The sequence below is a fragment of the Dendropsophus ebraccatus genome, chromosome 14 (genome assembly GCF_027789765.1).
Source record: "Dendropsophus ebraccatus isolate aDenEbr1 chromosome 14, aDenEbr1.pat, whole genome shotgun sequence".
NCBI classification, from domain to species: domain Eukaryota; kingdom Metazoa; phylum Chordata; class Amphibia; order Anura; family Hylidae; genus Dendropsophus; species Dendropsophus ebraccatus.
Genome location: NC_091467.1, coordinates 15,468,857 through 15,494,054, shown reverse-complemented (window position 1 = coordinate 15,494,054; position 25,198 = coordinate 15,468,857). Strand labels below are relative to the sequence as shown.

The window sequence follows — 25,198 nt, the reverse complement described above, 5'->3', positions numbered from 1 at the left end:
CTCTGGACAGTTCCTTTTTTTTATTACAAGTAGGAACTAACCTCTCCGGCATTGGTGGTGGGTCCGGCATCGGAAGGCATTTTCCATTATCACATGTCCCGGCTGATGGACTGTCTACCCAGCCAATCAATGACTAGAGCGGTGTCCTGCCCCAGTCACTGACTAGCTGAGCGGCCAATCCATCAGCTAGGTCATGATGTGTACACCCTGGAGATCCTGGAGCTTGGCGGGGGTCACCAGGCCGGTCCTGCCGCTCACCCCTGGCACGGGGAGAAGTAACTTTCTACTTGTAATCAATTTCCCCCCTGCCGGCTGCTGGATTTTAGGAATTTCCAGCCTTCTCCTTTAAATGGGGTTATCTTCTGCTGGATCATTGGGACCTATTCCTGTCTTGGAGACTGTGCCCACTGGTTCAACAATTGGGTTTTGTGGCAAGAAATAAGATCTACAGGTCTGTGGCATGATGAGATGTTGACATTTTAGTATAGTTATTCTATTCTAATAAAGAATATAAAGAAATAACCTTATGGGATTAGAAAGACTCCGTAGAAAACAAACATCTCTGAGAAGGACGTCTAAACATGAGGGGATTATCATCTACCGCATAGGGATAGCTCAGCTGTCGGCTTCCCACAAGTTCCTACGTTATCACTAATGGTGGGAAAGGAACCAAAGTCATTAGCCGAGGTTTACATGACTTCCAGATGGGGCTAAGCACTTGGTCAAACAATTAGGAGCTGGGCCTCCTTAGAACAGACAGGATAGGAAAAGCCTGCTTATATAAAGTGACCTCTAGCTAACATTTTCCTCCAGACTTTCTTCTCTTCATACATAACTATTTATTCTGGGTCATGGAGACCACATCAGCTGCAACGAATAATCTCAAATATGTTCTTTCTGCTCTTCCACTGTTTTTCTTGGATCCAAGAAACTATCCCTGCAGGCCAACAGATCTCATTGCCAGAGAGGACGCTTGCCTTTGTGTTGTTATGAAATGTTTTTGTACATTAGGAAAGTATAAGGAGGAGCACTTGGTATAAGGTTCTATATTCGGATGTGCCGGGTACTACAGCTTATTCATTGTCCAGTCCTCTTGCTATATCCCGCAGTTCTCCAGACTAACAACCTGGACCAACTGAGGTCAAACACCGCATGCTGTCAGCATACGTACATTTCTTACAGACTTGTAGTTCACTTCTGTTTAAAAAAGTCTCAAGTGTTCCAGTACTTATCAGCTGCTTGATGTCTTGCAGGAAGTGATGTATTCTTTCCAGTTGGACACAGTGCTCTCTGCACTGATAGGAACTGTCCAGAGCAGCAGCAAATCCCCATAGAAAACTTCTCCTGCTCTGGACAGTTCCTGACATTGACAGAGGTGGCAGCAGAGAGCACTGTGTCAGGCTGGAAAGAATTCACCACTTCCTGCAGGACATACAGCAGCTCATAATTATTGGAAGACTGGAGATTTTTTAATAGAAGTAATTTACAAATCTATAGAGGTCACCAGAGTTCCCCTTTAAGTGTGACCTTCATAGACCTCAACAGTTCATTTTTTTTTTTTAAATCCAGAGTAAACATTTAACTAATACTGTTAGGATACTTACCATCTTCCATTTTCAGCCACTAAAATGTAAAATATTGCTGGGAATGCGACCACTGGGGCTGATGACTATATATGTTATAAGGTCTGGCTAGTTCACTGACGTCGAGACATGTGATGGTGTCTCTGCAGTGTTCTTTTGCATATTTGATTTCCCAGGGGGCAATGTTCTAGAATACACTGATGTTGAGACACGTGATGGTGTCTCTGCAGTGTTTTGGTTGATCTCCCCGAGGTCAACCAGCGTCCTTTTGCATGCACTTACTAGTCATTGCTCCCACTAGCCAGAATCCTACTCCACACTGATGAGGGGCAAATACCCCGAAACAGCTGTCTGTGGATGGATACCTTGCTGAGGTGGTTTCCTTGACTGGAGAACGCCTTTGGCTTGGTTGTTTGTTCCCGGAGGGAAGGTCTGGCTAGTTCACTGACGTCGAGACATGTGATGATGTCTCTGCAGTGTTCTTTTGCATATTTGATTTCCCAGGGGGCAATGTTCTAGAATACACTGACGTTTAGACACGTGATGGTGTCTCTGCAGTGTTTTGGTTGATCTCCCTGAGGTCAACCAGCGTCCTTTTGCATGCACTTACTAGTCATTGCTCCCACTAGCCAGAAACCTACTCCACACTGATGAGGGGCAAATACCCCGAAACAGCTGTCTGTGGATGGATACCTTGACTGGAGAACGCCTTTGGCTTGGTTGTTCCTTCCCGGAGGGAAGGTCTGGCTAGTTCACTGACGTCGAGACATGTGATGGTGTCTCTGCAGTGTTCTTTTGCATATATATGTTATAAGGGCAGGATTAAGGTTCAGCAAAAAGTATAGTGGGGGACCCATCCCACCTCTGGAACCTGTATATCTTTATAACAATCACATATAGGAGAGTTGAACATTGTTTCCCTGGTGGAGGTCCAGTGATGCGTGTAAGAGTTCATGTTATGTCCTGCAAGTAATCTGAGCCCTGTTGTTTAAAGAGGTGTTCCCATTTCAAGTTGTTATCTGTAGGATAAGGGATAACAAGTTGATCAGTGGGGGTCCAAGCAAGGGGACTGCTGGAGTTGTAATGTGTCTTGAAGCAAGCTTAATAATTTTTCTTGCTCTAATTTTTGTATATTTCTTTTAAATATCCTTTTAAGACACAATATACTAAAATTTGAATTAAAAAATGGGATAGTAGCGCTATCCATACCTACCTTTCTGTACTCCCAGCGGCTCCAGTCCCCCGCTCAGCCAATCACTGTGTTGTCCTGCTGCAGCCAGTGATTGGAGCCAGTGGGCATTGGTAGGAGTACAGACAGGTAAGTATGGCTGCTTCGGAAACTGTTTAAATATTTACTCTACTGTACTGGCACACTTTTACTTGTATGGTGGGAACATACTGAGCAGTTGTACACCTTGTTCTAATTGTGAAAGCTGTTGGAAACTTGTCACTAGAATCCGGGGTTTGCATAGACTTAAATTCTTCATATGACATAATATTATCAATGTTTAACCATCTTGAGTATTTGTGGGCTTAAACAATCCTTGACAAAAAGCCAAAGTACACAGGCTTGTAATAGCTCCTTTCATTCCTGCGCTAAAGAGGAAGGAACAGCTTAAAGCGCAAAGAAAAGCGGCCTCTATAATGTAAAGGTATTTATACACAAGAGGCCTAAGGTGGAAGAATAGCTGGTGAGGGTTGGAGGAGGTCTCTGTGGTGGGGGGCCCACTCCAAGTGACAGAAACATATACAATATACAGAGTTTTCCCAGACTTTTTCTTATTGTTAGCATATCCTCAGGATAGGTTATTGATATCAGACCCGGTACCCTAACAATCAGCTGTTTGCCAGAGCTGTGGTGCAAAGTCACGTGCATGGACGTCTAGGGTTGCTGCAAATTAGAGCAACCCCACGTGCATGTACATGAATGAGTTAAAGGAGAAGTCCGGCGAAAACTTTTATTAAAGTATTGTATTGCCCCCCAAAAGTTATACAAATCCCCAATATACACTTATTACGGGAAATGCACATAAAGTGCTTTTTCCCTGCACTTACTACTGCATCAAGGCTTCACTTCCTGGATAACATGGGGATGTCACTTCCTGGATAACCTGGTGATGTAACTTCCTGGATAACATGGTGATGTCACTTCCTGGATAACATGGTGATGTCATTTCCTGGATAACATGGCGATGTCACTTCCTGGATAACATGGCAATGTCACTTCCTGGATAACATGGTGATGTCACTTCCTGGATAACATGGTGATGTCACGACCCGACTTCCAGAGCTGTGCGGCTGTGGCTGCTGGAGAGGATGATCGCAGGGGGACACTGAGGGACACAGGGCACTGGAGGGACACTGAGCATCCCTCTGCCATCATCCTCCCCAGCAGCCACAGCCCGCACAGCTCTGGGAGTCGGGTCGTGACATCACCATTTTGTCCAGGAAGTGAAGGCTTGATGCAGGAGTAAGTGCAGGGAAAAAGCACTTTATGTGCATTTCCCGTAATAAGTGTATATTGGGGATTTGTATAACTTTTGGGGGGCAATACAATACCTTAATAAAAGTTTTCGCTGAACTTTTCCTTTAAAGTCAATATACCATCAATATACTCTTTTACGTTACCTGGTCGGTGCCGGCACAGGGATCCCGGTGGCACGGTCCTTTTTTCAAAATGCCTCTCGGTTCCCGCTCTTTTCACCATTCTCTTCTTCCTCTTATCTTCATCCTGTGCGCCATTCCCATGCACTTAGTCCTTTACTCCTTGGTACGTTAAGACCAGTAGGAGCACTGCCCCGCCCCTAAAGCGCCCATCCAGGTTGCAGATCAGCGCTATGGGGGTGGGGCGGTGCTCCTAATGGTCTTACTGCACTGTGGAGGAAACAAGTGTACGGGAACAGCGGCGAGAAGGAAGGAAGGAGGAGGAAGAAATACCTTCATCTTCAGCGCCCCTGTGCCACTATGGCGCTATCAGCAGGTTAGATTTGTCTAACCTGCTGATAGTTCCCTTTTAGTGATGAGCGAATACTGTTCGAGCGAATAGATATTCGATCGAATACTAAGATATTCGATCTATCAAATATTATCGAATAGTTTGCCGAATATTAAATAAATAAATATTCGATAAGCGTTCAAATCCCCCAGCTTCCGGTTTTTACCTCCAAGTGGTCGAATAGATGTTTTTCAATAATCGAATACTTGTTCCCACTGACTGTAATGGAATCGAATATTCCATTGAATATTCGAATATTCGGGAGATATTCGTACGAATATCGAATATTCGAATATTTCACTATTCACTCATTACTATTCCCTTTTAAAGGGGTCGTCTCACAATATCAGGTTATGTCCTATCCTCTCAATACGGCATAACTAACTAATTGCAGGGGGTCCAATGAAGCAATGTTGTACTTGACTTTCTTTGGCTGCTTCAATAAAGAGTGAATGGAGTGCTCGGTGTGACTACCGCTCCGCTCTTAAGGCCCTATTACACAAAGCGATTATCGGACGTATTTGGCCAATTATCGGCCATTACAGCTGAAAATCGCTTAGTGTAATAAAAGGCAATGATCATCCGACATGCACGATGTAATAGGAGCGGTGGCAGTAGGCTGCCACTATCTTCTATGGGCGGATGACGATATAACGATCACCTGGGCTGCCCCCCCCCACTTGCGTGTAATAGCGCAGGCAGCGAGCGGGGATCGAGAAGCAAGTGAGCACCAATCGCCCCATGTAATAGCGGCCTTAGGGGAGGTTCTGGGCTTGTTTTGGCAACTAAATCATTGCATAAAATTTTGCATGTATGCTGTCACAGCAAAAAACGAACAATACTGGGATATTTGTCTCTTTTAGGGTTAATCTGAGTATCTGCGGCTTATGTAACCATTTCCTCATATTACCAGATATGTTATCATCTAGGCTTAAATAAGGAAACCTAGAAACCATTGAGCCCAGTTGTGCTGACTAAGATTTCCATCCTAGAATCCTTCTGTGAAAAATAAACCTTTCACCTTTCCTCTGAACTGCACTTAACACCCGTATACTAGGAGATAAGATACAGCAACTACTATACAGATTGTGCCGGACACCGAGGTAACTAGCGGTGAAAAAACACTTTAATTTTCCATGTTCAAAAATAGAACATTATGTACCAGAAATGCACAAAATATTCAGAAAGGTCACGTAAGAAGCCACAGGAGTCTCTTAAGGAGTTAGCAAAACTTTCTAGAAGTATGTGCGACAGGTGAAAGGTGAGTGCCTGCCTTGTCATATATATTTTCTACTGAGAGCTTGAGTAGGTTATAGAGGTTGTGCCAATGTGATGACTCAGGGGTGGGATATTGTGGTTGACAACCATACTGATCGATTATTACTCCACACTGATCATATAGCTAGTAGAGATGATCATTCGGTATTTGATTACAGGTGGCTGAAGGCTCATCGATAGTCTTTTCCTGAGCACCGGCCCACCCTAGACCGCTGAGCGCAGGCCTGCTGGCCCCCAGTGTGGCAATATCCCCTCTGTGACGCAGCTCCATTGATTCTATCCCATCACAGAGGGGAGGGGGTTTTGTCACACTGGAGGCAAGCAAGCCTGCACCAAGTGGTCTGGGATTGGCCGGTGCTTAGGATTGCCCCACCGGCATCCCCACGCTGATCGACTAAGGGAAAAATTTTTTACACTTTTTACTGATGGCTAAACCCATCATGAACAGGTTCTCCCAGCAGGAAGAGATGGTCCTGGCTCTAGCTGCCAATGTGATGCTATATTGATGCATCATGGGATCACCGCATTAAACCTCATTGCACAACCGCAGTGAGGATGATGCATGAACTGCAATTCAATACACACTTGGTCCCAAAGGACTGATGCTCTACTGCTGCCTTATCAGTCTAAGGGCCCTATTCCACGGGACGATTATCGTTCGCATAATCGTTAACGATAAACGATCTCAAACGACTGCTATTGTGAAAGACCTGAAATCGTTCACCCATTTACATGGAACAATAATCGTTACTTATGATCATTCTTGCGGTCGTCTTGTCATCCTGATTGCGTTCGTCACTGCTGCGAACGACTGAACGACGTCTTATTCAATGCGAACGATTTGCGAACGAGCAACGATAAAAATAGGTCCAGGTCTTATTAAGCGATTAACGATTTCTCATTCGGTCGTTAATCGTTAACTGCTATTCAACCGAACGATTATCGCTTAGATTCGAACAACTTACCAATAATCTGAACAATAATCGTCCCGTGGAATAGGGCCCTAACCCTGTACTGTGGGGCCCCAACAATCAGATCTCCTATCCTGTAGAGAGATGATGGATATCGTTTAGGATAAATTGTGCCCAAAGGCGCAGTCTTCCCTTAGCTTAGCGGTATTATTACTGGTTTTTATATGGTGTTTATGACCATTTTTCCCCTGAGAGGGGCCCGGATTATTCTCAGTCTGTCTCTGGCATTAGGCATATGTTATTCTGCACAGACACACCGGACTGGCGGACAGACATATGCTAGTACTTATAACTGCAAAAAAGAAAGGTCAAAAAGTACTTTATTAAGAAAGCCCTCCAGCTTTTGCAAGACTACGATTCCCATGATGCTAACGTTTTGGCTGTCCAGGCATGATGGGAACTGTAGTTTTGCAACAGCTGGAGGGCCGAAGGTTCCCCATCCCTGCTTTGTACAATGCATATAAAAGGGGACACAAACTATTGTGGTGTAGATGGAGGTTGGGTACTCCGAGGGACCCCACACTGTTTTTGGGACACAAGACTACTTGACATTTACCAGTGAGGTGTTATTGCACTAAGGCCCACTTTTTTATTGTGTTTTTGTATATGTTGTTGTGTGATTTACGAATCCTTTAATCTCCTAGTAAAGTCAAGAGTGTACATCTTGTTCCTGGAAAGCCATGCTTACATTCCGAAGTCAACAACCTGTAATCTCTCCTGATCCCTGCCCCCTATCACTCCACTGCACTAAGCACTGACAGGGCGGCGGAAATCACTGCTGTTAACAGAAACTTTAGTTCCTACTTTTAAGGAAGCTTCTTTTTTTTCTCCTTTTTTTGCTTGTTTCAGTTCCAGTACCTACAGTCCCTCTAAAAAACCCATTCTGCACAAGCACCAGCCTATATAGTTACATGACGGAAACCCTTAGTTCCATGTAAGTCTTGCATTATATTACAGACTATATGGAAGTGTACGGGTATATAAACCCACTTTACCCCGGATGTAGTCATCCCTCGAAGATCTGCATCTGTATTTAAACATAATCTAGATGAGAACGCTACAATACTACCTGTGCTATGTAAGGGTGCTATTACATGGAACGATTATTGTTCGAAAAATCATTAAATCGTTCGGATTTGAACGATAATAAAAGTGTAATAGAAGACAACGATTAAACAATTAAACGACCAATGAGAAATTGTTGGTCGTTCAATAGAATTTGAATTCAATTAGAATTTTATCGTTGATCTTCGCAAATCGTTAATAAGACGTCATTTGGTCGTTCACAGTGGTGACGACAGGACGAACGCAATAACGATAATAAGTAACGATCATATTTCTGTGTAATTGGGTGACCGATTTCAGGTCGTTCGCCATAGCGCTCATTTGAGTTCGTTTATCGTTGATAGTCGAAAAATCGCTTCATGACCTGTATCTAAACCTGTTGGATAAAAACAAGAGCGTGGGACCAAATGGGTACTAAAGCCCCTATTACACAGAGCAATGTAGAGAACAAGCGAGCGCTGACCTGTCAGGTCAGCGCTCACTTGCTCCTCATTCCCCCGTCCGCTGCCCGCACTATTACATGCGCCGACAGCGAGTGAGGAGGAGCAGGAAGGACCGGGGGAGCTGCGGGGAAATGCCAACGAGCGGGAGGGCTGCGGGGAGCTGCGGCACAGGGGGGGCTGCCCAGGCGATCTGGGCGCCCCTTGGGAAAACAGCGGTGGTCTGTTGCCGCTGCTCCTATTGCACATATCGACAGCAGCAGATCGTTAACAGGATGATCGTTGGCTTTTCAGCCAGTTGAAAGACAACAATCAGCCGACATCGTGCATGTCGGCTGATCGTTGTCTTCTATTACACTAAACAATTTTCAGTCGTGACAGTCGGTATCGGCCGAATACGGCCGATAATCGCTTTGTATATGCCTTTGTAATCGCTTTGTAATGCCCCTATTCCACGAGTCATTTGAAGGAGCAAACGAGCGCTATTAGTGCTCGTTTGCTCCTCGTTCCCCGCTCGCTGCCGCCGCTATTCAACGCGGCTGCAGCGAGCGGGTGAGTGCGGGAGGGGGCGGCGGGGAGCTGCGGGGGGGCTGCCCGGGGGATCGCTGATCGTCCAGGCAGCCCATAGGATACAGCAGCGTCTGCTGCCGACGCTCCAATTCAACGGAGCGACGGCAGCAGATCGCTGCTATATCAGTCGCTTGTTTTTCAACATGTTGAAAAACAAGCGACTGCAACGATCAGCCGACATGAACGATGTCGGCTGATCGTTGCACTCTATTCCACGGGACGAATATCGTTCGTAGCGGCCGTTATCGGCCGAATACGAACGATATTGCTCCTCTAAACGACCCGTGGAATAGGGCCTTAAGACTGTCAACAAAATATAAATGGGTAAATGATCTCCCTTTCTTTTTGATGTATCACTCTATCTATTGTTTAACCCTGCAAATGCAACATTCTCCAAGTGGTACTGAGATAACCTCCACCCTACAGATCCCCGGAGTCCTTGGTTTTCTGCTACATGGAATGTGTATCTGCTTTATGTCTCCTTTTCACCGCTGCAGTCCATTTACCATTGCCTTCCATATGAAAACAACTGTCCTTATTTTGTACAGTATTAAGAGCAGTGCTCAATCTCAGGGGTACAATGGTATGTTACCAGGAATCCTGTACCAGTGCGGAATGGATCATAGAGATGTCCTGATATGTTATATGTTGAATCCATCGAACTCTAAGGATCCTATTACACGGCCCGATCATAAACTGCTAGATCGGCACTCAATTACACAGGTTGACTATCAGGCAGCAAGGGCTGCATGGACATCGTTAGCGATGTCCATGCAGCCCTTTCCTTTAGTGTAAAATAACAAAGTATTTACCTACCTCACCACGTTCCCAGGTGTCCTCAGAGGCCTTTCCAGTTGTCTGCAACCTTGCCTTCTGTTCTGGTCTTCACACTGACAGGCTGACCACTCAGCCAATCACTGGCCACGGCCTGTCTCGGCCACTGATTGTGTGGTGAGTTTAAAAACACGGTAGATGTTGTTGTGTCAGCTCCGCCAAAGATGGTATTGTCGTGATGCCAGTGCTCTCCTGAGCAGCTTAGTGTCTCATTGGAGAAGCTCAGAGATGCTCGGCTGCCGGGAGAGCTTCAGAAGAATGAAGGAGGCTCGGGTACTTCCGGAGCCTCTGTCATTCTTCCGAAGCTCTCCTGGCAGCCGAGCGTCTTAGAGCTTCTCCGATGAGACACTCGGCTGCTCAGGAGAGTTTTTATGATCCCCGGCGCAGTCAGTGTATGTCACTGGGGACAGGAGGTGCGCGGAGGCCGGGAACGGCCCAAGGTGTGTTTGTTTTTTGTAGTAGTAGCCGCCCCATACAGTGGGGATGGGGCCATTTTTTAACTCCCCCATCGTATGGGACGACTATACCCGGCGTATAAGACGACCCCCGATTGCTAAGAAGATTTTTCGGGGTTAAAAAGTTATACCGTAATTACTTTGTCTAATAGGACCCTTAGAGTTTGATGGATCCAACATAAAACATATCAGGACATCATTATGATCCATTCCGCACTGGTCCAGAATTCCTAGTAACTTACCAATGTACCCACCAGAGAGTGAGCACTCCTTCATCCTGTACCAAATAGGGACAGTTGTTTTTATATGGAAAGTGATGGTTAATGGTCCGCAGCGAGGAAGAGGAGACATAAAGCAGATCCACATTCCATGTAGCAGAAAACCAGGGAGTCTGGGTTATCTGTAGGGTAGAGGTTATCTCCGTGTCACTTCTAGTATGTTGCATTTACAGGGTAATTTGCATAAATTGACGCATTTTTGGCGCCAAAATGACGGCCATCCATAGCCTATGACTTTGACCACTCCGCTTTTTTTTGGTCCTTTGACGGCCGTTATTTGACTGCGAAATTACCATGGTCCAGTCAAAAAAAAAAAATTACAGTCAAATGGCTGTGGTCACACACAGTAAAAAAAAATAATAATAATAATGCTTTTATTTGTGTCACACACAGATTCTGCAGCACTTCATAGTTTTGCCAAATACAAAAGCGTGTGTGTGAGTGTGCACTGCCAGCCAATTTCCCATTGACTTCAATGAAGAGCATTATTATACAGTATTGAAAATACAGCATGATCATTAAAGGCCGTCTATTTAACAAGATGGCCGCCTTTACCTGATATGTTCCTAAAGTGGGAACATAGCCTGAAACTGCAACTCTTTAAATTAGGGCATGCTGGCAATTACTGTTTTACAACAGCTGGAAAGCGACAATTTCCCAATCGGTCTACTACAACATACACGTGTGCAGAGACCTTAACCTTTAAACTTTTTTGAGTAATCTGACAGAATGTCCCACGGATCACTGTAGTGCCAGGTGCTGGAGGATTATGGTCGTCAGTTCTACCAGGGATATAAAGCAGACATTCATGCTGTGCAAGCTCCAACTGGATATTATACTGTATAAGCACCACTCAAAAACAAAGTGAGAAAAGTGAGGATTACTCACTTGCTGGAAAAAAATGCTACCACCACCAAAGTGGATTCTGATCTAATAAAGACATTACACCTAAACTACATCAGTACAATCTGGTACCGGCCTTCATCAGTCTCCAGGTCACCCCTGGTAGTGGCTCAACTCGTCACTAGACATAAAGCTTTGTTCTTGGAAAGCTTGGAGGATGGAGGATTCTGGCTCGGCTAGTATTCAATTTTAAAGCTTTTAAAGGACCCTGCATTGACTTGCAGGAATGCTACCTCCAATACGTGCCACCTTAGTGTAAGGGTCCTTTTATATGTCATAATTTACCAGCCCCGGGGGCTGCAGACGAGTGACGATCAGCGAGATCGGCGATCATTTGCTTACATGCCACAACATATCGAGAGACTCAGGCTGCACTAATGATCCTTGTATTGTTTGCACAGCCTAGGAAATTGGAGCAAAGCTATCTATATGGGATATTATGTATATATCTGTGCTGTCAGTTTAAAGATCACAAGCAGCAGTGTGTACTTATCATCCGTGCTTCTTGTGATCCGATATGTCTGTGGTGACCCCCTGGGATTGTGTTGGAGGTGTGGCTGGTCACTTGCTAGATGGTGAAATATGACGCCACTTCAATGGTGGTTGGCCGAGATACAGCCGGGCCTTAAGATGTTATGTCGTGACACCAGTGCCGGATGGACAGACAGGTGTGATGGCACGCCTGCTTTTAGTTTAAAAGGCCGGTTGTACCTTGTTCCCCTGTGGTCAGTGTCCTGCCGGGTTGCTACGGGGTCCCTTGGGAAGTTATCATGGTTGGCCTGAGTGGTGTAGTGACCCTCCTGGACTATCGGTACTGCCACCCACAGAAAGGGGAAAAGTCCTAAGGATGTAGTGTACACTGTGTCGGTGTGGAGTGAAAAATCACAAAGTCTCTTTATAATAAATAATCTATGGTTTACTGTAAATACTTGTGTGCAGCAGAAATACAACTTTGCGTTGACAGGATTAGTTTCCTTTGAGAAAAAACTTGATAGTACACTTGATAATACACTCGGTAGAAAACCTGATAATACAGGATCCAGTTCTGTAATAGGAGTATAGTTAAGAGTATAGTCGTGTTGACTTAGTTGCGTGTAGAAAGATACAAAGAATCAGAGGAGCAGAAGGGACGATGTCGTGAGAGTCCCAACCCAAGTAGTACTGTGCTTGGCCGGGATGTTGGAGGATGAGGAAGAAGAATACTTAGAAGAAGAAGAAGAAGAGAATACCTTGTGCCTGTGTTTTGACCTTTGGGTCTTCGCACCACCTTATGCCCACCAGTGTCGGGTGACTTGTCCTATAAGAGTGACAAAAGGCTCCAGACCTTGTTACCTGGGATGAGCGGAATGCTGAGGATTTCCTGCTGACAATCGCGCTGCGAGATAGAGTTCATAGGCCTTAGCAACTTTGCTGTATCCGGATCAGTTCCTAGCTTACTGCTGTCTGTGGATACTGTCCTGCAATGTGACTCTCCTTGTCCACAGCACGGGTTGAGATGATCTCTGACTTGTCCTCTCCTGTAGGAGTTTAATACTGCATAGTGCTGTGTAGCATAAGTTGAGGAGAAACTGTTAGCTGCGTCTTGACTAAGACTGACACTTGTGGTGAGGAGACCTGGCAGAGGGCCATGGCCCAGAGGGATCACTGTAGAGAGCTTTCTAGCTTGTGTCCTTTCCCTTCGATGTCCAACACAAAAGAACCCATATACTTCCTCTACCCATGTGACTCCCTTTCTCCAGCGTATCTAAGGGTCGCTGTGAGTGGATGAAGAGTCCATAAGAAGAAAGTAAAGTAAGAGATGATATGATAGAGGAAGAAAAGACTCCTATAGTTTTACAGAACCAGGTGACACACAAGTAAACAATAACCCTTTACATACTTCAGCCCTGCAGCATCTCTGGACATACATCTGTAACAGTGACATCTAGTGGCGAAACTTTATCACTACTTTCATCACCACTTACTAACAATAGGTACAGGCTTTCACGAAGAGTGTAATTAATAGCAACACCTGTGGTAGGACACCACATGTCTCCTCTAATCATCCAGTCTGGCCATTGGCAGTATCTTCAGGCCCGCCTCCTCTGGCTGTAAACCATTTTGGACGAAGTGGAACCTGAAGGTACAAAGGTACAGCCGGCGGTCGGACTGGAGGAGACTTTCTGGATCACAAGGAGCATGGATGGTAAGTACAGCACAGACATATACATATGCTATATACATATCCTTGCTGTTCGTTTTCCTTTTATGTTATCGCCCACATGTACCCTAGTTACACTGGAAGATGTGTGGCTGGCAACAATAAATTTGAAAGCCTGCTCTAAAGACCCGAGCAGCTGAGGATCAGGCGTGTTCCCCATCCTTGGCTGATCAGTGTCACTTTTACACGTGCCAATTATCAGCCGCAGGAGCATTTCTAGCAACACTCCTGGGCGATAATCGGATCCTTCTGTCTGATGACTGCTTTGTATATTTTTTCCCAGTGAAGGTCATGGCCTATACGACCCCATGCGCCTTTTGGTGCTCTCCTCAAGAAGAACCCCTCCCTCCGCCTTCAATTGTTTTACTAAGATGAATAATACTCTAGTAGAGATGAGAGAACTTTTCAAAAAGGTTTGCTGAACTTTGTTGTTAAGTTCGGGTTTGTCCAAACCGAACCTTAAATGAGTTGCACTAAAACAACTAAACGAGTGCAGGCATTTAGCTTTTTTAGTGCGGTTCACAAAGTTTGCTCATCTATACTTACCTGTCTGTGCCATGGCCAATGATTGGCTGAGCAGGCTGTCACTCTTGTCTCAACTTAGTCAGTGATTGGCTGAGCGGGATTTTGGCAGCTGCAGGGGACACTGGAAAAAGACACCAGGGGAGCACAGACAGGTAAGTATAGATGAGTGAACTTTGTAAGGCAGCTGAAGACACCAGAGACACTGGGAATTATACCAGGGAAGTGCAGAGAGGTGAGCACTCTATTTTTTTAAAATTGTTTAGATGTGCCGCTATCATCTTTACAAAATTGCTCCGAACTTTGCAAAAAGTTCTGTTCAATACTGCACCGAACTTTTTGCAAAGTTTGAAACTAATCTCGGTTTGGAAGATTAGATTTGCTCTATTCTCTAGATCAAGAGGAATTTAGAAGTATCAATGTCAAGGGAAATGTTATTGAGCATTTATGGTCTAGGTAAAGCCGGAAGTGATTCTGATAAGTTAGAGCTGCCTTAGGGCCATAGACTAGAGTCAGTATAAGGTGTATGGGGACCTCCCGACTCTCCACCAGATGATGTCAATGAAGAGAAGAGTTGGACATGATGGTTTTTCATTTTCTGACTCTCTTGTTCTGCAAGGGAAAGCTGGTGCCAGAGCCGTGTGGCAGTGACTTACTCAGTGACCCTCTTTGGCTATTGCCTCAAATGAGAATTTACTGTTATAAGTTTTCAGTGGAGGTCAAAGATTGTATAAAAGCCCCAGACATAGGACACATCTGATGCGTGACTACTTTTCATTGTGAATAACAATTTATGCATTTCAGTAGGACCTTTTTTTTTTAATTATTTTTTTATTGTTTTATAGGCCACATGTCAGCTTTAAGCACTGTGTTTTTGTACCTCCGTTATTACAATATAATTACAATATAGGCCAAAGGTCTGTCGTGCCTATCCTGTCTGGGTGTAGCCCAGCAGGGTATGTATGAAGTAGACGATCTTACTGCTTGTTTTTACAGATATATTTATGAATCTATACTACTGCAAACATTTGCCCAGAAATTACCCAAATAAATGCCGCAACGCCCCATTCCCGCCAAGATGCAGAGGATTATTAGGTGTGTATGCATTATAAAGCTAAGGTCATAGACTCAGAGATGCAGATAGGCTTTCCTTAACACAGCACACCCATCACTGAACTCAGGGAGAACAGTGAAAAAATCCAATGGAGTACTAATTTAAAAGATACCTGCCATCCCCCGTGCCGGGGTGACAGGCTCCTGACCCCCGTTAGAGCGCCCTATACTTACCTAATCGCGCCGGGTCCCGCTTCCTCATCTGGTCGGGTCACGGAGATTTCAGCTCCCAAAGCTCGGCGCGCGCGCTCACAGGAGAGTCCAATGCCCATAGAGAATGACGGAACATCGGACTCCCCATTCATTCTCTATGAGCGTCGGACTCTCCTGTGTGCGTGAGCTCCGGGCTTCGGGAGCTGAAATCTCCGTGACCCGACCGGATAAGGAAGTGGGACCCAGCGCGATTAGGTGAGTATAGGGGGATCTAGCAGGGGGTCAGGAGCCTGTCACCCCGGCACGGGGGGTGACAGGTCCTCTTTAAGAGTCTCCACTGATTGGCCCCTACAAAATTTGAATATGCAAAGAAGGGGTCCGTGGAGCCTCAGTTATAAGTCTCAAAACACGGGAATAGTCAGATATTCCTCTCTCCAGAGAAGGAAGCCTGTTACCATGGGGTGCCTCCTAGTGGGGAGAACACCAAACCACCCTGATACGTAATCCTGCTCCACACTGACGAGGGGCAAATACCCGAAACGGCTGTCTGTGGATGCCTAGCCTTGGTAACCCTTGTCTTATGTCGTTATACTCGCCACAGAGTTAGACTTTGACTTACAGGGGCCACTCTGGTGTTTCCCTATTTAGGTCCCAATGTTTGCAACAGAGTGAGGACCTGAGGGACTACGTATCAGGGTGGTTTGGTTTTCTCCCCACTGGCAGGCACCCCTTGGCAACAGGCTTCCTTCTCTGGAGAGAGGGATAGCTGTTTTGAGACTCGTAACTGAGGCTCCACGGACCCCTTCTTTGCATTTCCTTAACACAGGGCACATATTTGGTCTCCCTGTACCCATCTCTTAAGGTATATGGCCTTCTAAACCACCAGTTTCAGGAGGCTTCGGGAAACCTTAAGTTTTCCCTCGATGGTAAAATGGAGGAGAATTTAAAAATACAATAAAAGCTATACTCACCTGCTTCTCCCAGCTTCTCCCTCTGCCTACCGACTTTGCAAGTGCATCAGTGACATCATTCGTGTGACGAGTGAGAGAGTGCCCTCTTCTGGTCGGAGGAATAACGCAGCCTCCAGCCAGGAGAGTGAATGTCAAGGCTGGCAACCAATGGCTCCTGGCCCTGTTAAACACAGTGCAGAATTTAACTGTATGTGCTCCTGATTAGGAGCGCATACGATTAACCCCTTAAAGACAGAGCCAATTTCGATTTTTGCATTTTCGTTTTTTCCTCCTTGTGCTTAAAAGGCCATAGCACTTGCATTTTTCCACCTAGAAACCCACATGAGCCCTTATTTTTTGCGTCACTAATTGCACTTTGCAATGACAGGCTGAATTTTTGCATAAAGTACACTGCGAAACCAGAAAAAAAATAAATGTGTGGTGAAATTGAAAAAAAAAAAATGCATTTTGTTTATTTGGGGGAAATGTGTTTTTACGCCATTCGCCCTGGGGAAAAACTTGTTATATATGTTCCTCAAGTCGTTACGATTACAACGATATATAACATGTATAACTTTTATTGTATCTGATGGCCTGTAAAAAATTCAAACCATTGTCAACAAATATATGTCACTTAAAACCGCTCCATTCCCAGGCTTATAGCGCTTTTATCCTTTGGTCTATGGGGCTGTGTCAGGTGTCATTTTTTGTGCCATGATGTGTTCTTTCTATCGGTACCTTGATTGCGCATATGCGACTTTTTGATCGCTTTTTAATACAATTTTTCTGGATTTGATGCAACCAAAAATGCGCAAGTTTGCACTTTGGAATTTTTTTTACGCTTACGCCATTTACCGTGCGAGATCAGGAATGTGATTAATTAATAGTTCGGGCGATTACGCGGCGATAGCAAACATGTTTGTTTATTTATTTACTTTTATTTATAACCTGGGAAAATGGGGTGATTCAAACTTTTATTAGGGGAGGGAGATTTTTATTGACAACACTTTTTTTTAAAACTTTTACACATATACTAGAAGCCTCCCATAACATGGGTTGTGATTACTATTCTGGGTTTAAAGTATGGTATTATTTTTTACGGGACTAAGTGACTCTTTAACACTATAAGGGTCTGTAATGTATGTAGTTCTCCTGTTTGAGGCTATACAGGGGCATATGGGGCACCCTTTTGAATTCTGAATGTATATTTCAGGGTTAGGCTAAGTTCAAACTAAAAATAACAGCCATCGTTGTGCAAATAACATCCGTTATTTTTGGAATAACGGCCATTATTTGCACAATGACATTTTTACATAGTGTGAACCTAGGCTTAGATAGGCTTATGCATCTACTGTAGATGTAGTGCAGTGTCGGACTGGCCCACCAGAGGACCAGAGAATCGTCCGGTGGGCCCCCAGCTTTAGAAGCTGCACTAACACTGACTGACATGTTGTTGCCCACTGGTTCCTCATTGGTGGGCCCCCAGGATCATTTCCTCTGGTGGGCCCCAGATACCCCAGTCCGACACTGATCAAGTGTGAGCAAGTAAGTCGTACACTTTGCAAAGTACATTCCATAGATATTCCATATTTGTTAGATAAAATGCCTTGTGCATTATTACCCTCTTAAGGTATTCCCATGCTTTTTCACTATTCATTTATATAACCAGCGTCTTCCTATACATGACAGGCTCCATAGACCGCACTGGGAGACCAGGCTGTAATAATAAACAGATTGAGGGAATGTTATCCATGGATTCTGTGAAATCTTTAGGCTGGTGCTGACTGCTATGGATATGGCTTACTCCCAGTTATCCATCGACAGAGGATGTAGAGACTTGGTATTTATTGGAATTCTTATTCTAGAAAGCAAAACAGTCTTATGAGTTAATGGTAGACCAGTCCTGCACATGGCTCACACCTTCTCATCCCCGAGGTCCTTGAAAGGAGCCATTAGACAGTAGGCACTGGTAAAGCACTGGTGACTGGTGGTCTAATCTAACGGGGCGGGGCGGGTTGGAGGTTGGACCCCCTTGATTTCTTACTTGTCCATTATCCTTTGGTTAGGGGACAAGTTCATTTTTCGTGGAATACCCCTTTAACTCCTTAAGGACCCAGCCAATTTTAATCTACGCACTTTTGTTTTTTTCCCCCTGGTGTTTGAAAGGCCATAGCACTTGCAATTTTCCCACTAACAGACCCATATGGGCTCTTTATTTATCTTTTTTATCACTTTTTTTTAAAAACATTTTTCCTGAATTTAATGTGAATTTTTTTTTGTGCTTTTGCTGATTACCATGTGCAATAATATAATAGTTTGGGTGATTCTGCATGCAGCAATTGCAAATATGTTTGGTTTTTTATGTACTTATGAAATTAGAAAAAATGGGCGGTGAGTTTAGCTTTTATTATGGGAAGGGATTTTCTAGTATTAAAAAAAACTTTTTTTTTCACAGTAATTTATAGTCCCTGTATAATCCTCCTATGGGCAATACTATGATTGCTCTTAGGGGTGAATGCAGGACATGCTACATATACTGCATTGATATCTCTGGTGCTCGATTACTAAGGGCTGCTGAAACCCCTAGTAATCAAGAGCTGAGCCGGGACCAGGCCCGGTAAGAAGAACAGATTGGGTTCTCACAATCGCACTGGATGGATACTGGAGAGAGCCCTCTAGCGGCGCTATGATGTACCAGGTACGTCAGGGGTTGCTAAGGGTTATTGAGTAGCACCCTTTATTTTGCAATGCCTATAGTAACAATATGGCGGCAAACAGTGTCTACAGGTCTGTAATATGAAGCTATAGCAACCTTGTGCACAGGTAATGGTGTAACAAGAAAGTGATGGGCTCAATACTAAACTTCACCCCCTCCACCTCCATCTCGTAAGTCAATGGTCTGCCAAAGTAAATGAAGTCATGTATCAATGTAGTTACACCCTTTTTGGCAAGTACATACCCAAATAGATATTCCACCTTCTAGTATCTTGCAGATTTACTGAACGCTCTCATGCACTTTTGCAGGTGGAGAATAATACCCAATGAATTTCAGGGTTTATATTGGGTATTACAGCCCACACTATGCTGTCCCGGAATATGCATGAATATGCGGAATAGTGGGCGGCAGGTCATGGCAGATAGAAGAAACCACAGTTTAGGGGCCCACACAGGGGCGTAACTAGAAATGGCAGGGCCCCATAGCAAACTTTCACATTGGGCCCCCCCCCCCCATGATTTTGGCCTGCATCTTATTAGGGCCTGGGATCATAATCATCATCATTATTCCCCCCCCCCCATCATCATCATCATCATCATAATCATCATTCCAGCCCTTGCCCCCCCATCATCATCATTCCACCCCCCGCCCCCCCATCATCATCATCATCTTTCCCCCCCTGCCCCCCCCATCATCATCATCATTCCCCCCCCTGCCCCCCATCATCATCATCATTCCAACCCCCGCCCCCCCCCCATCATCATCATTCCCCCCCTGCCCCCCATCATCATCATCATCATTCCAACCCCCGCCCCCCCCCCATCATCATCATTCCCCCCCTGCCCCCCATCATCATCATCATGATTCCAACCCCCGCCCCCCCCATCATCATCATTCCCCCTCCTGCCCCCCATCATCATCATCATCATTCCAACCTCCGCCCCCCCCATCATCATCATTCCCCCTCCTGCCCCCCATCATCATCATCATTCCCCCCCTATCATCATCATTCCCCCCTGGCCCTCCCATTATCATCATCATTCCAACCCCCGCCCCCCATCATCATCATTCCCCCTCCTGCCCCCCATCATCATCATCATTCCCCCCCTATCATCATCATTCCCCCCTGGCCCCCCCATTATCATCATCATTCCCCCCCTGCCCCCCCATCATCATCATCATTCCCCCCCTGCCCCCCCATCATCATCATCTTTCCCCCTCTGCCCCCCCCATCATCATCATCATTCCCCCCTCTGCCCCCCCCATCATCATCATCTTTCCCCCCTGCCCCCCATCATCATCATCATCATTCCCCCCCTGCCCCCCATCATCATCATCATCTTTCCCCCCTGCCCCCCATCATCATCATCATCATTCCCCCCCGCCCCCCCCCATCATCATCATCATTCCCCCCCCGCCCCCCCATCATCATCATCATTCCCCCCCCCCGCCCCCCATCATCATCATCATTCCCCCCCTGCCCCCCATCATCATCTTTCCCCCCTTGCCCCCCCATTATCATAATCATCATCATTCCCCCCCTGCCCCCCCATCATTATCATCATTCCCCCCCTGCCCCCCATCATCATCATCATCATTCCCCCCCCGCCCCCCCATCATCATCATCATTCCCCCCCGCCCCCCCCATCATCATCATCATTCCCCCCCCCCGCCCCCCCCATCATCATCATCATTCCCCCCCTGCCCCCCATCATCATCTTTCCCCCCTTGCCCCCCCATCATCATCATCATTCCCCCCCTGCCCCCCCATCATTATCATCATTCCCCCCCCTGCCCCCCATCATCATCATTCCCCCCCCGCCCCCCCATCATCATCATCATTCCCCCCCTGCCCCCCCCATCATCATCATCATCATTCCCCCCCACACACACACACAGTGACAGGCAGCTATTCAGCAGCTGCAGCAGCAGGGATACCTCTGGGGCCCAAGTCACTTGCTCTCCGTCAGTCCGCCTCAATAATGGCGCCTGTGACTCCCCTCTCCCCCACGGTACGGCACAGCAGAGAGGACCTGCGTGCATGCGTGCACTTACGTGGGGGAGGAGACGGCTCAGCAGTGACTTCGGAGGCGGCACGCCGCCCCGGGGACTAAGCAACGTGAGAGGCGGCCGCGGGGACAGAGGCGGGGACAGATGCCGGGGCGGGCCCCGTACGTACGGGTAGGTGCGGGCCCGTCCATAGTTCAAATACAGAGTCCAGACAGTTTCTCCCCGGGTGGCCTAACCGGGGAGAAACTGAACTCTGAGTGGACACAAGGACTAGCTGGCCGGGCCGGGCCCCTTGATGCGGCGGGCCCCGTAGCAACCGCTACCGTTGCTACGGCGGTAGTTCCGCCACTGGGCCCACACATGATGACTCAATACAGCCTCCACATACTAGCATGGCCATACATTGCCACCAGAAGTTTCATGACTACATATTACTATTACATAGAGACTTCGTAATGCTGTACTACAATATTATAATTGAATACAAATCATTATACAAGGATCAATAACATCAAAACACGGTGACCATATAGCGGTCAGATACCAGTTCCCCAGTGATGGTCTGTAGGTTGTTATAGCTGCAGACCTTACTAGTGAATAAAGGAGGCAAAACGAACGAAACCCGGACTCACTTCTCTGACCGCTTTGAATTCTGTTTTGTTTTTTTTATCCGCAAAAAAAAAAGGATGGAATAAAATGGTTGGAAAAACGAATGCATTTATGTCCATCCCTTTCAATCGATTTTTCCATTGACGTCCATTATAAGAAAAACTGTTCAAAACGCATCATTTTTTTTAACGTACACAAAACATAGCCGAGCACATTTTTGTGTAAAAAAATGATGCTTTTTATCCGTTTTTTTTTTTATTTTTATAATGGAAGTCAATGGAAAAACGGATTAAAATGGATGCACACAAATACATCCTTTTTTTATCCGTTTTATCATCCGTTTTTTTGCAAAAACGGATGAAAAAATGTATCGCAAAAATGTAGTGTGAATCCAGTCTTATGCTCCCAACGCTATAGATTGAACCTTCTATCAACTCTATTTGACCTCATTCACCTGAGTTTCATTTACCTGAATGATGCCATCCAATAATATTCCACTTCTCTCTAAAACCTATGCTAGCTATAGCAACGAGACAACCCAGCAGTGCAGCAGCGAGCCACCACCAAGATCTTAGGCTAGGTTCACACTATGTAGAAACGATGGCTGTTGTTATGAAAGACTGCCGTCTTTTTTACATGGTGTGAACCTAGCCATATAGTGAATCAGGATGTCGAGGAGCGTGCAGGGACACTGAGGATTTCCATAGACTACAGGACCTACAGGATAGCACGCTGAAGGCTGATGAAGTGTAATGCACATTTACTGCTTGTGAACTGAAGTGTGAACTACTCACTACTAAATTCATATTGGAAGCATTGCTGTCAGTACTGAGAACTAACACAAGGAGGCACTATAGAGCAGCCTGATCACCTGGACGAGCCTATTTATAGATGGCAGGTAGTGCTACGTACTCTGTATATTCCCACGAAGCAGCGCAAAGTGTTAGGCTGGGTTCACACTGCGTTTTTGCAATCCGTTTTTTTCATCCGTTTTTTTGCAAAAAATATGGATGAAAAATGGATTGCAAAAAACGGATCCATTTGTGTGCATCCGTTGTGTTCCGTTTTTACATTGACTTCCATTATAAAAAAAAACGGATCAAAACGGATCTGTTTTTTTTTTTACGGACACAAAAACGTTGCTGACACTATTTAAAAACAAAACAAAACGGATCCGTTAAACGGATTGCAAAACGCAGTGTGAACCCACCCTTACCTGCTGCTTCAGGACAAGCTGGCGGACTGATCAGAATAGAGGAGCATGCAAGTGTAAGGTTAGGTTCACACTATGCAAAAATGATGGCCGTCTTTCATAACAACGACGGCCATTGTGCAAATGATGTCTATTATTAAAAAAATATATATATACATTTTTATATGCACATAGGGAGATTTTTCAAACATGGTGTAAAGTGAAACAGTCTCAGTTGCCCATAGCAACCAATCAGATTCCACCTTTAATTTTCCAAAGAGTCTGTGAGGAATAAAAAGTGGAATCTGATTGGTTGCTAGGGGCAACTGAGCCAGCACTACTCTACACCAAACTTGATAAATCTCCAACATAGTATTTCCATCAGTCTTTTTTCAACCAAAACCAAGAGAGGGTTGAAAACACAGAAACTGTGCTAATCTTTCCATTATAATTTTACCCTCTCAGTTCCAGTCCTGGTTTTGGTTGAAAAAAGACTGATGGAATACTATGTGTGAGCATAGCCTATAAGTGTATACATATTGGGGGGCATTTACTATTGTTGTACCCCGCCGTACACCTGCCATATCCATCGCTCACCTGATGGGCGGCGATGGGGCGTGGCAAGGTGGGGAGCAGGCGTAGCCTCCTCCCGCACCTGATGTACCATGATTAATGCATACATCCGCCTCATCATGAATCCGGCGGGGCAATTGATGGTGGGGCCTAATTTAAGACCAGGATACTCATCTTCTTTAATGTCCCCCATTATGTTTATCAGGTGCAATAATAATGATTTTAGGTCTAGGTGTTGGAGGTGCATCTTTCCACAAGTCATCTATAGCATTATGTGTTCATTCTTCTAGTAAATGGATCATCCACCCTCAACAGTTTCTTGTATGTTAGAAGAACTTCTGGAGGGGAGCTGATTTTAGCATTCATTTACTTTATTATCTATGGATAAATTCGGCAGCAACTATAGTGCCTCCACAGGAGAAAAAAAAAGCAATACATACGGCACGTTAAAGTCAATGGGGGACATTTATGTGAGCTCTAGACTAGACAAAAATATTTTTTGGGTCGGACAGCCCCTTTAAGCCACATTAAGCAGAGCTATGGGCAAATGTTCCTGCAAATGCTGGGGGCCTAGGGGTAATGTTCTCATATAAAAATTGCCTTAGGGTGGTATTACACGGAACGATAATCGGCCGAATTGGCCCGATTCGGCCGATTATCGCTCCGTGTAATAAATGCAACGATCAGCCGATGACAACGATCATCGGCTGATCGTTGATATAGGTTAGAACCTATTTTCGTCGGGCGCCGACCGCGCACCGCTGCGTGTAATAGCGGTGCGTGGCCGGCGACTAACGATATACATTACCCATCCACGTTCCAGGGCTGCTCCTGCCGTCCGCTTCTCCCTGCGTCCCGCGCGCGCTCTAGCGTCACAGAGGCCTGTCAGCTGATAGGCCGCTCAGCCAATCACAGGCCGCGGCGGTCCCGGCCTGTGATTGGCTGAGCGGCCTACCAGCTGACAGGCTGCTGTGATGCTAGAGAGCGCGCGGGACCCCCGGGAGAAGCTGACGCAGGAGCAGCCCTGGAACGTGGATGGGTAATGTATGCCAGTTTAGCAAGGGCTGCAAGGACATCGGTAACGATGTCCTTACAGCTCTTGTCAAACGATTATCGGGCCGTGTAATAGGTCCAGTAAACGAGCAACGATCTAGCAGATCACTGCTCGTTTACAGGTATTATCGGGCCCTGCTCGGCCCGTGTAATACCACCCTTAGCCTAGTACCTAGTGGTAAAAAAGACCAAAAACTCTACTAGTCCATATTTCCAGTGGGAGAATATTCATTTTCTCTAGTTTTTTTGTGGTAAATATGATATGAAAGGCAAAATCAAGAAGACGTGAAATTATTGTTGAAATAATATTTATTAATATGTTTTTCTTGTAAGTAAGATTATATCGATAAAACATTGTACATGAACTTTTTTTATACAAAAAATTAGCTAAAGTTAAAAAAAAAAATTCTGCTTTTTGCCTTAAAGAAGAAGCCCAGTGAAAATGTTTATTAGGGTACAAACCCACTTGACGTATTTGCTGCGTGAATCAGTCTTAAAAATAAGCAGGCAAAATGCAGGTTGGCTTTATACAATTGTTCTGCGTTAAAATACGCAATTGCGTATTTTTGAAGCGTGAAGCTTGTTGTTAGCAAAGCATCAGTTGTTAACAACCTGTGTGAAAAACGCATGTAGCTTCACGCTTCAAAAATACGTAATTGCGTATTTTAACGCAGAACAATTGTATAAAGCCAACCTGCGTTTTGCCTGCTTATTTTTAAGACTGATTCACGCAGC

At 45.4% G+C, this 25,198-nt stretch overlaps 1 pseudogene; it reads left to right on the top strand.

Moving 5' to 3' along the window:
* The window catches only part of LOC138772585 (catenin alpha-1 pseudogene), a 719,716-nt pseudogene that overhangs the window by 178,874 nt on the left and 515,644 nt on the right, over window positions 1-25,198 (top strand).